This window comes from Ictalurus punctatus, chromosome 16, assembly GCF_001660625.3.
Source record: "Ictalurus punctatus breed USDA103 chromosome 16, Coco_2.0, whole genome shotgun sequence".
NCBI lineage: Eukaryota > Metazoa > Chordata > Actinopteri > Siluriformes > Ictaluridae > Ictalurus > Ictalurus punctatus.
Window position 1 is genome coordinate 8,553,262 of NC_030431.2, and position 12,407 is coordinate 8,565,668.

The 12,407-nt window shown below is 45.8% G+C and overlaps 1 protein-coding gene across 5 annotated transcripts in view; it reads left to right on the top strand.

Moving 5' to 3' along the window:
* Window positions 1-12,407, top strand: part of LOC108276837 (keratin-associated protein 16-1) — a 93,994-nt gene that overhangs the window by 53,000 nt on the left and 28,587 nt on the right. For all 5 annotated transcript variants that reach the window (XR_008398156.1, XR_008398155.1, XR_008398154.1 and 2 more), the window contains one exon: window positions 10,224-10,355. The gene's annotated coding sequence lies outside the window, so the exon portion shown is untranslated. The remainder of the gene's footprint in view (window positions 1-10,223; window positions 10,356-12,407) is intronic.

Genomic DNA, 12,407 nt, shown 5'->3' on the forward strand with positions numbered 1-12,407 from the left:
CAGTTCTTGAAGTTGATGTGTTCGAAGCAGGAAAAATGGGCAAGTGTAAGGATCCAAGTGACTTTCCAAGAGCAAAATTGTGATGGCTAGATAACTGTTCTCAGTATATGGCAGTTAGTACCTACACAAAGTGGACAAAGGAAGGACAACTAGTGAACCAGTGACAGGGTCATGCACATCAAAGGCTCATTACTGAAAGTGGGGCGAAGGCTAGCCCATCTGGTCCAGTCTCACAGAAGAGCAACTGTAGCACAAATTGCTGAAAATGTTAATGCTGGCTATGATAGAAAGGTGGACAGCCTTTTACAACATGTGGACAGCCGGGTGTGTGTGTCGTTTATGTGGGGAAGAGATGGCACCAGGATGCACTATAGGAAGAAGGCAAGCTGGTGGAGGTAGTTTGATGCTTTGGACAATGTTCTGCTGGGAAACCTTGGGTCCTGGCATTCATGTAGATGTTACTTTGACACGTACCACCTATGTAAACATTTTTGCAGAGCTAGTACACCTTCATGGCAACAGTATTCCCTAATGGCAGTGGCCTCTTTTCAGCAGGATACTGCACCCTGCCACACTGCAGTAATTCTACAGGAATGGTTTGAGGAACTTGACAAAGAGTTCAAGGTGTTCACTTCCCCTCCAAATTACCCAAACCGAACATGTGGGATGTGCTGGACATATCAGTCCAATCCATGGATGCCCTACCTCACAACTTACCGGACTTAAAGGATCTGCTGCTAATGTCTTGGTGCCAGAAACCACAGCACACCTTCAGAAGTTTTATGGAATCAATGCCTCGATGGGTCAGAGCTGTTTTGGTGGCACAACAGGGACCTACACAATATTAGGCGGGTGGCTTTAATGTTACGGCTGATTGGTGTATTTTTTAGAATTATGCCCAAAAAACTTCTAACTACGAAGCTGAAGCACGCTTGGATTACTTTTTTTTTTCTGAGAAGAGGCTTCCATCTAACCACCCTACCCCACAGCCCAGACATGTGTGAAGAATGAGATTCTCACATTCTTTTTTTTGCTCCTCTCTGTTAAGTTGCTTCTTTTTTATGTAAAGTTGCTTCTTTTTATTTAAATTTGACTTTTTTCAGTTGACTTGTCCTATTTAAATTAGACTTTTTTAATGGATTCTTTATATATTATCATTGTTTACAGTTGGCTTTTTTATTTAAAGTTGCCTTTTTATTTAAAATTGACATTCAACATTTCAAGCTGATGGAGGCAGGGATAACCAAAAACATTAACATTTCTTTTACCATTATAATTGGTTAGAGCTGCAACTTCCTGCTTTCTGAAGGACAAATTTGTAAATCTTAAATGGAGGGGATAGTTGTTTAACCTTCACAACTGTAATATGATGAATATAAGAGATAGGTCTTACATATAAATTTCATCAATATGTAGACTTTGGAAAGAGAGGGGTGAACGTGCTGGATCTTGGTTAAACAAACATCTCTGGCTCGTATCGGGTGGAGCCCCACACCTCCTTGGCTACTCAGACCATATCACTGTTATGAGATATGGAAGCTGCAACCGATAGTCAGTACGTTTACATGGACAACAATATTCCAATATTAACCCGATTAAGACAATACTCTGATTTAAGAAACTACCATGTAAACAGCAATTATTGTTAATCTGGCTAAAGTCATACTAGAAGTAAACACAAACGAATTAATACATGTGGAGTATTCCTATTTTAGTCGCATTATCGACATGCATTACAGACATGTAAACACCTCAATCTCATGATTAACGTTGTGTGGGCGATTTCAGCGCATTTTGCGATAGGACACATAGACATAGCAGTGGTCAACCGTTTGACGGCAAACAACAGAGCATGGCTGTGTCCGAAACCGCGCACTTACCTACTATATAGTAGGCAAAATACAGGTATTTCGGTTACTATATAGTAGGTAAGTATGTAGTTTCGGTGGCAGACCATGGCTTCAAGCAGTCATCTATTTACATGAATAGCATGACAAATAATTAACTGCACTTGAAGCTTTTGTGAAATTAAAAATGAAACACCCAGAACTGTCTATGTTACCATAACGAAGACGAAATGTATGTTGATATGTGAAATTCTGGAGGGAACATCAGACGGCATGGCATGGGGAAGTAATGGCGTGTGCCATTAATCAATCTATGTTCTATAACATGTAAAATGGGAACATGAAAGGAATATTCTAAAAGCAACTCATGTAAACACCTTAATTACAATATTGTATTATTCAGAATAAGGTCAATAATTAGATTATTGCTGTCCATGTAAACGTAGTCAGTGACTCCACCAACTTGGAGGAATACAGTGACCATCTACATCAGCAAGTGCATTGATGATGTCAATGTCTCCAAGACCTTCACTACACATTTAAATCAGAAGCCACAGATGACTGCAGAGGTGTGTGTTATGCTGAAGACCCGAGACCCCTCCTTCAGAGCAGGACATAAGGTGGCCCTAAGAACAGCTGGGGTCAAACTGTCCTGGGCCATCAGAGAGGCAAAGCATGCACACACCCAGAAAATCCACAGCCACTTCATGGATAGTGGTGACACGTGGCCCATGTGGCAGGGCATTCATGCCATCTGCAACTACAGGACAACATCACCTGCCTATGACAGTGATGCCTCCCTTCCAGATGAGCTGAACAATTCTACGCTCAGTTTGAGGTGCAGAATGACATGACATTGAGGAAGACCACCCCTCCTCCCAATGACCAGGTGCTGTGTCTAACTACGGGTAATGTGAGAAACTCTACACAGAGTGAACCCACCGAATGCTGCTGGACCAGACAACCACCCTACATCTGGCCCTCACCCACCTGGACAAAAAGGACACCTATATTCGAAATCTGTTCATATCTGTGAATGTCTTTTAATGTCATGCCTTATTTGTATCATGCTTATCGCCACAAGGTTGCCAGTATTTGTTTGGTTATTTAGCATGTATTATTATGGCTGATTGTTAGTGTGATAATTGTGGCTGATTATTAGAAGTGTATTTAACGACAGACAATATATGTCTTGTTTAGTATGTGTGTGTTCAATGAGTGATTTCATGACAGATGAGAGTAAGGAAATTCATGTAGACTAGTCAGAACAGGTTAAAACCCTACAACATCAATCTTTTTATGAGTCGTATAAGTTTTTCCCTCTCTTTGACCTACACCTTCAGAGAGTTCTCCCCAATCAACATCTTTGGGGAATCCTCATCCACCAACCAGCCTTACAGTTATTCATAAACATAAACATTTGTCTGTTCATCGTAGTCTTCTTATTCTTCTGTATTGAAGTATAATTGAGACGGTTCTTATGTATGTTGCCATTGGTTTCTTTCAAATGCTAACAGTTACCAACAAGAACAAACTCTTAAAGATAACTAATTTAGTGAGAAAAATTATTGGTATTCCTACCCCTAATTTATCGGACTGTGTCATTTCATATACGTTCCAGAAGGCACATAAAATTCTAAATGATCCAGACCACCCACTTTATCAGTATTTCAACCACCTTCCTTCTGGCTGCAGGTATAGTCTAAGGTATAGACGTTCATGTGCAGAAAGGCCAGCTATGTTAATAGTTTTGTTCCTATGGCTATACGAGCATTAAACAGTAATTAGCCATTGTGATGCTATCCTATGCTCTGGCATTTGTAGTATGATCCTGATGGTTCTTTTTTTCCCTTCTCCCCTCTATGTCTGTGATTGTTTTGATGATTAACATGTATGGTGGTGTTGTGTTTGTTTTCTACGCACCCACAGTGGAAGCAAATTTCCTCTTTGAGGACAAATAGACTATCTATCTATCTATCTATCTATCTATCTATCCTTAAGAAAAGTATGCTTTCTCCAGTGCAGAGGACAACTTTTCTAGAGGTTATAAGGATTGTACTACTATGAGAATGTTTCTATCCCCAACATGCATAGGGTTAATCCTTTCAACACTGAGCAAGGTAAAGCGGTATCTGGGCATCCCCTCCAGTCTCTACGAGACTGTTGGGGCTAATGGGAGCAGCAGCCAACATCATACCGTTGGGCCTATTGCACAGGATACCGTTTCAGTGGTGGCTGAAAAATCTGGAGTTTCGTCCAAGGACAAAACGTCTGAGAGTAATCATGTGAGAGTGATTACTGAGAACCTCTGAGAGTGTCATGCGGTGATGCCTATGTGTTCTGAGAATTTGGAGGTGTCCCCGGTTTCTAGCCTCGGGTCACAGTCTAGGGGCATCTCCTTATCACAAGACAGTATTGATTGACACCTCCCTCATGGGCTGTGGGGCGGTCTTAGACGGCTGTCCAGTTCACAGTCTCTGGAGCAGCCCTCATCTGGAGTGGCACATAAATCATCTAGAAATGTGGGCCGAAATTCTTTCTACCTCAATTGACAGGTCACCATGTGTTAGTTGTGACAGACAACACAGTGGTGGTCTCATATATCAACCACCAGGGTGGATTATGTTCACACCCCCTGTTCAGGCATTCACAACTAATTATTCTCTGGGCAGAGAGGAAGTTTTTGTCAATGAGTGCAATGTACATTCTAGGCAACTGGAATGTGGGGGTAGACATCCTGTTGAGGCAGGGGCTGAGGGCCAGGGATTGGTGGCTCCATCCACAAGTGGTGGAATCCATATGGTGGAGGTTCGGCTAAGCGGAAGAGAATGTGTTCGCCTCCAAGGAGACAACAAAGTGCCCTCTGTGGTTCGCCCTCACTCCTCCCACACCATTGGGGCTGGACGCCAGGGTGCACATGTGGCCGAGGTCACATCTGTACGTTTTTCCCTTGATCCCTCTGCTCCCACAAGTTCTAGCGAGAGTTCACCAAGATTGTCTATGTCGGCTGCTAGTAGCACCTTATTGGCTAGCTCGAATATGGTTCTCAGAGATGATGTCCCTGCTGGATGGCACTCCTTAGGAGATTACCTTCCGCAGGGATCTATTGTCTCAAGGGCTGATTTATCACCCTCAGCCAGAACTATGGTAACTATGGGTCTGGCTCCTGAGGGACACCAGCTCATAGATTCTGGTCATGCAAATGAGGTTGTAGACCATGTTGAATGCTAGAGCACTGTCCACGAGGAAATTGTATACACTCAAATGGCAACTTTTTGTCTCGTGGTGTGAGGAATGTCAGATAGACCAAGTGAACTGCACAATAGCTACAGTCCTGAAGTTCTTACGAGGATGTTTCTCAGCAGGGTTGGCTCCTTCTACAATCAGGGTCTATGTAGCCGCCATTTTGGTCAACCATGCCAATATTGATGGAGCCTCTGTAGCGCAACATCCTCTAATTTCGAGGTTTATGTGTGGTGTCAGGTGGCTGAGGCCCATCCACAGACCACGCATACCTTCCTAGGACCTTTCTGTTGTCCTGAAAGGTCTGTCAGGTGCCCCATTTGAGCCGTTAGAGTCAGCCTCAGAGAAGCGTCTGACTCTAAAGGTAGCTCTTCTGCTGGCCCTGGCAAGCAAGTAGGAGATCTACAAGCTCTCTCTCCTACCCTTAGTTTTTCACTTGAGATCTGTTGGTTACTTTATCACATTAAAGATGGAAAAAGATCTGACACAATTTATCTTGGTTGAAAAAAAAAAATTTTTTTTTGATTGCTTTATCACAGTGGTTCTCAACACAGGGGGCGCACCCCCCTTGGGGGGGGGGGATGGGCACAAATTGTTAAAAAAAAAAACCACACAGACAGGGCATGACTTGGGTATTCTGTGTATTTTATTGAAAAAAAAAAGTGCCTGACGACAAATCTAGTGACATTTTGGACAAACCTTAGTAACTTTCCAAATGTCGCCAGTACTGTCTTTCAAGTGTGAGGTCTTGCTTTCCTACTGCACTCACACCTCTCTCTTGTCTGCTCTGTTCAGTGAGTGGCAGCTGAGAGCCAGAGATTTAACAATGTCATGGCTAACGAGACCCGGCCTCCATCCCAATTTACATAATTCGCATGCAAATGTTTTTAGATTGCAAGACGAATGGAATGCAACATGTTTTACATGTAAAGTAGTACACATTATTACAACCTAGTTCTCTCGTTCAAAGTAGTTATACTGTCAGAATATTTTTGATAAATTCAGGTTCCATACCTGTCCATTATATAGTTATATAAAAGTCAAAAGTTATTTAACAATTCATAAAAATTATGAAAAGTAGTTAAAGAAAAGTACAAAAACACAAAAGCTATCTATCTATCTATCAAAAAAGATTATAGATTAGGTTATATATTGAAAGATTTTATATACAATAGATAATCATTATACCTGGTCTCCTACAATATATTGGGGGGGGGGGCACATGAAAGGGGGGGCTTGGGGGGCTTTAGTTACAAAAGGTTGAGAACCTCTGCTTTATCACATTAAAAATGGAAATGACTTCCTGTTTCACAGGGGTATAAATATGAGGTAAGGTGTATTAATAGCATATGTAAGCTGACAGTAAAACTAAACTCCACAGTTTTTTGCTTGCATAAAAGGGTTCTGTAAAGTCTCCCAACACTTGTCTGTCATGATTCCCCCTTGAAGCAGCGTGCTCTAAGCACGAATGCGTGAGCACCTGCTTTTCCGTTGTTGACCGTAATGACATCTGGACACGTGTGTTTTGTTTATGTTTCTGTCATGTCTCCTCCCTGTTCTGTCATTGGCTGGGATTTCACGTGGGTCTGTATTGCTCTCAGCTGCTAGCAGTTTAGACGCTGATCATGTCCGCATATATACCGCGCGCCTCCCAGCACACAACGCGGAAGATTAATGTCATAGAGTTAGTTTAGTTCGTACCGTAGTCTCGTTCCATGTCATAGAATTAGTTTAGTCCGTATCATAGTCATAGTCACAGTCACAGTCACGTTCCATGTTTAAAGTTAGTTAGTGCTGGATTATCCGCTTCCAGTTCCTCGTCATAGTTTGTTTCTCGTTTTGTTTATCGACCCTGTTTTCCGTGACCACTACCTAGATTCCTGCCTTGCCCCGTGTATGCCTGTTTGCCAATCGCCTGACCTCTTGCATGTTTATGGATTACGTTTTGGATCACGTTTTGGATTTGTCTGCCTGTCTCTCTTTCAAATAAACAACTGTTCATCCTGCACTTGCATCCGTCCTATCTCTGCTCCGTCACGATTCGTGACAGAATCTTCCGCCGAAACATGGATGCAGCAGGAGAACGGAGGAGACGCAGAACCCAGAAGTCGACGCCAACCGTCCCGGCTATGGACTCAGTCCACTTCCCACAATGGACATTTATGGAGCTTCCTGATCCATTTGACGGATTTTTCGGTGCCCCTGAATATTTTCTGGTAGACTGTCAATTCTATTTCGCCAGCCTGTTAGACCCTAAGCCAAAGGAGAAGCAATGGCTCCAATTCATGTGGTCCCGGTTCTTTGGACCGGCCCGTGGGTGCAGCTCAGACTGGATAAGCACTGTAGGAACCTGGACAGTGTAGAACAGTTTGTGGGGGAATTCATGATGCGATTCAGGAGTCCGGAGGCGAAGAATGAGCTAGAACAACTTCTCAGGGGGGTAAGTCTGGCAGGCGAACCTGCCCTGCCGTTTACCCACTACTACAGGCAAATTCATGCAGAGCTCAACTCTGAAATCCAAGTCAAGCCTCCAGTCCCCGAAATCCCAGTCAAGCCTCCAGTCCCTGAAATCCAAGTCAAGTCTCAAGTCCCTAAGGTCCAAGTCCCAGTCAAGTCTCCAGTCCCTAAGGTCCAAGTCCAAGTCAAGTCTCAAGTCCCTGAGGTCCAAGTCAAGTCTCCAGTCCCTGAAATCCAAGTCAAGTCTCAAGTCCCTAAGGTCCAAGTCAAGCCTCCAGTCAGTGAGGTCCAAGTCAAGCCTCCAGGCTCTGAAGTCCAAGTCAAGCCTCCAGTCTCTGAAGTCCAAGTCAAGTCTCAAGTCCCTGAAATCCAAGTCCAAGTCAAGCCTCCAGGCTCTGAAGTCCAAGTCAAGCCTCCAGGCTCTGAAGTCCAAGCCAAGCCTCCAGGCTCTGACGTCCAGGCCAAGTCTCACGTCCCTGAGGTCCAAGTCAAGTCTCACGTCCCTGAGCTCAGGTTCAAGCCTGCTGATCCAGTTGACCAAGCTCTGCTAATATCTAAGCCTAATGACCAAGTTCTGCTCACCCCCCAGTCTGCTGACACGCCCAGCCAAGTTCTGCTCATGCCCCAGTCTGCTGACACGCCCAGCCAAGTTCTGCTCATGCCACGGTCTGCTGACACCCCCAGCCAAGTTCTGCTCATGCCACGGTCTGCTGACACGCACAGCCAAGTTCTGCTCACGCCACGGTCTGCTGACACACACAGCCAAGTTCTACTCACGCCACAATCTGCTGACACGCACAGCCAAGTTCTGCTCACGCCCGAGTCTACTGACATGGCCACCCAAGCTCCGCCCATGCCCAAGGTTCACCTGGTGACCTCAGAGCCTCAGCCCCCCTGGTCAACTGTGGACGTCGCTCAGCCTCCCTGTTCAGCTGAGGTCGTCGCTCAGCCTCCCTGTTCAGCTGAGGTCGTCGCTCAGCCTCCCTGTTCAGCTGAGGTCGTCGCTCAGCCTTCCTGCTCCATGGCAAACATCATTCCCCCCTTCTGCTTTGAGGAGACCCACGCTCCTCTCCCTGGCCGCACGGAGACCCACGCTCCTCTCCCTGGCCGCACGGAGACCCACGCTCCTCTCCCTGGCCACACGGAGACCCACACTCCTCTCCCTGGCCTTACAGGGGTCGTCGAGTACAGTGCTCTGTTTCCCTGCTCCTCCGAGGACGTCGCTCTGCCTTCATGCTCTGCCGAGGACGTCGCTCTGCCTTCATGCTCCGCCGAGGATGTCTCTCTGCCTTCATGCTCTGCCGAGGTCGTCGCTCAGCCTGCCTGCCCGGCTGCGGACGTCGCTCCGCTTTCATGCTCCGATGAGAATGTTGCCCTGCTTCCCTGCTCTGCTGAGTACAGTGCTCTGTTTCCCTGCTCCGCCGAGGACGTCGCTCTGCCTTCATGCTCTGCAGAGGTCGTCGCTCAGCCTGCCTGCCCAGCTGAGGACATCGCTCAGCCTCCCTGTTCAACTGAGGACGTCGCTCAGCCTCCCTGTTCAGCCAGGGTCGTCGCTCCACTTCCCTACCCCGCCAAGAACACCGTGCAGTTTCCTGGCTCTGCTTGGGATATTCAGTCCAGGGGGCCGGGGCCGCCAATGAAATGGGATGACTCATGGCACTCCGGGAGGAGTGCCTTTGGGGGGGGGGGGGTTCTGTCATGATTCCCCCTTGAAGCAGCGTGCTCTAAGTGCGAATGCGTGAGCACCTGCTTTTCCGTTGTTGACCGTAATGACATCTGGACACATGTATTTTGTTTATGTTTCTGTCATGTCTCCTCCCTGTTCTGTCATTGGCTGGGATTTCACGTGGGTCTGTATTGCTCTCAGCTGCTAGCGGTTTAGACGCTGATCATGTCCGCATATATACCGCGCGCCTCCCAGCACACAACGCGGAAGATTAATGTCATAGAGTTAGTTTAGTTCGTACTGTAGTCTCGTTCCATATCATAGAATTAGTTTAGTCCGTATCATAGTCATAGTCACAGTCACAGTCACGTTCCATGTTTAAAGTTAGTTCGCGCTGGATTATCCGCTTCCAGTTCCTCGTCATAGTTCGTTTCTCGTTTTGTTTATCACTGACCCTGTTTTCCGTGACCACGACCTAGATTCCTGCCTTGCCCCGTGTATGCCTGTTTGCCAATCGCCTGACCTCTTGCATGTTTATGGATTACGTTTGGATCACGTTTTGGATTTGTCTGCCTGTCCCTCTTTCAAATAAACAACTGTTCATCCTGCACTTGCATCTGTCCTATCTCTGCTCCATCACGATTCGTGACATTGTCAAAAAAAAAAAAAAGAATAAAATGGAAATCTTTTTTTATTTTTTTATTTGACTTATGATACTCTTGCAGGAATGACCCCATAGGTTGAACAACACAAACAAATAAGGCGAACACTTGACATGAGGAGGCATAATATTCATTTGATATTTGCATGTCATTATGGCATTCCATATAGTGCACCTGTTAAGATATGATTGTAATTAATAATTTGACCTCGAATTTATTGATACCTCAGTGGCGATTCACTCATTTTATACTAAAAAATAAGGATATATAAATATAATAAAATAATTTCAATTGCAATTTTAAATTAAATGTTCCAGTTGATATTCTCAATCTTTTTTCCACTTGCAGGGCCACCACATAGTCTCACTTGCTGCCTCTGAATCTATGGACATCCTGTGACACTCTGGCAAGTGCCCCCAGGCAAGGGCAAGAGGGAAGGAACGAGCAGTGAAACAACCATGTCTGAAGGCATGTATGAGGGTGAGTAAAAATATCATACTACTTTTATATTGCTACATGGGCTGTAATGCAATGGCAATATTTTTATCTGTATCTGTTTACTGCTCCAAATATTCATATCTGTATCTGGATTTAATCAGAAGTGGATGTGGCCTAAACCATTTTCTTTTCTTTTCTTTTTCTTTAAAGAGATGTGTGTGTTTTTTTAAAATCCAGCTAACCCCTAACCCTAACTGCTCACCGCATTTCTTTCTTCTATTTCCAAAGATATAAACAAACTAGTAGACTAACTTAAACACACCACATTTACATTGCTGTAAATGCATCATTCACAGTCAAGTTAATGAATGTGTTCTTTCTTGTCCCTAAAGTTTCAATATCTGACTGCTCACCCACACCTCCAGTTCACGTGACTTTTTGTTAGGACCTGCAGGATCTTTTCAGATGAACTTTTCTGGCAAGCTTTCTTTTAGAAAATTAATACTTGTTATATTATTAATACTTGTAATATTAATACTTAAGTGCATAATGTATTTGTATTCGGTTACATACTTAATTGCCATAATAATTATTAAATATATTGCAATATATTAAATTGTAAATTTAATTAATTTTTAAAAAGTGACCTGTTTTCTAGATCAAGTCAATGCTATAATTTTTCAACACCTACAGGAAATAAATTCTGTCAAAATGGCTATGAAACACTATATAAAAATGGTTTGTTCGAGTACCACACATAACTGTGACGATACGGCCAGCAGATGGCACTGTGGCTCGTCTTCGGATGAGTCACATGACTTTGTTTTGGTTCGCTCGCTTTCGGCTGAGCACTTATTTGCCACAGGTGTCTATGTTTGATTATGTTTGGGATTTAAACGCCTTGGTTACTGAGCACGGGGCTCAGTATTGTATAATTTACATAGTTATATTGGTTGTAGTTTTGTATCGGTCGTATCGTTTATTTCCATGCCTCGAATGTTCTCGTTTCCCGGTGAACACCGCGTTTCCTTTGGTTTTGTGTTTTATGTTTAATAAAGACTATTTATCTGCACCTGCATCCACCTCCAGTCCGGAAACGTTACAGAATACTGAGCCTAACACGGAAGCAGCAGATCAGGCAGAAGATGAATGTGGAGTTGGACCAAGTGTTCTGGGAGAAGCAAAGGAAACTGGACGAAGCACTGGTGCGGCTCACTCACCAGATCGCACAACAAAGACTGCTACAGCGAGCCGGTCCATGCACCACGCCACCATCCGCGTTGTTCGGGGAGCACAACCAACAGCTCAGTGAGGAACTTGCTCGGATCAAGCGCATGGTGGCCGAACAGAGACAGCTGCAAGCTGTGCTACGCGCCATGCCACCCCCCACGCCTTTTACCCCGTCCCCGCCACCGGAGAACCACGCCGTGCAACGCAGCCAGCAAAGCGGCCAGTACATATGGGGCTTCCCACCGCAGAGGAACTGTACAGCGCCATGCAGCCAGCAAAGTGGCCTGAGCATCTGGGGCTTCCCACTGCAGGGGAATTGCACCACACTGCGCAGTCCAGAGGTCGAAGACAGCAGAGCTCCAGCCTGAGGCCTACGGGGAGGCCTCAGCTGTGGAGCCCCCGACTGAGGTCAACAGGGTGACCTCAGAGCTACAGCTTGAGGCCTACGGGGAGGCCTGAGCTGTGGATCTCCCACCTGAGTTCAACAGGGCGACCTCAGAGCTACAGCTTGAGGCTTACAGGGAGGTCTCTACGGGGGAGCTCCCGACAGCCGAGGAAGCTGTCCTGCTGTCCAGCCCAGCCGAGGAGGCCGTCCCGCTGCCCTGCACAGCCGAGGATGTTGTCCTGCTGTCCAGCCCAGCCGAAGAGGTCGTCCTGCTGCCCCGCACAGCCAAGGAAGCTGTCCTGCTGTCCAGCCCGGCCGAGGAGGCCGTCCCGCCGTCAAGTCCCACTGAGGACGCCGCCCAGCCTTCCAGTGCCGGGGGCGGTGCCCAGAGTTCTCATGCCGCCGGGGGTGGTGCCCTGACTCTCAACCCCGGTGGGGGTACTGCTCCGCCCATCTGCTGTCCGATGGAGGCTGCCTTG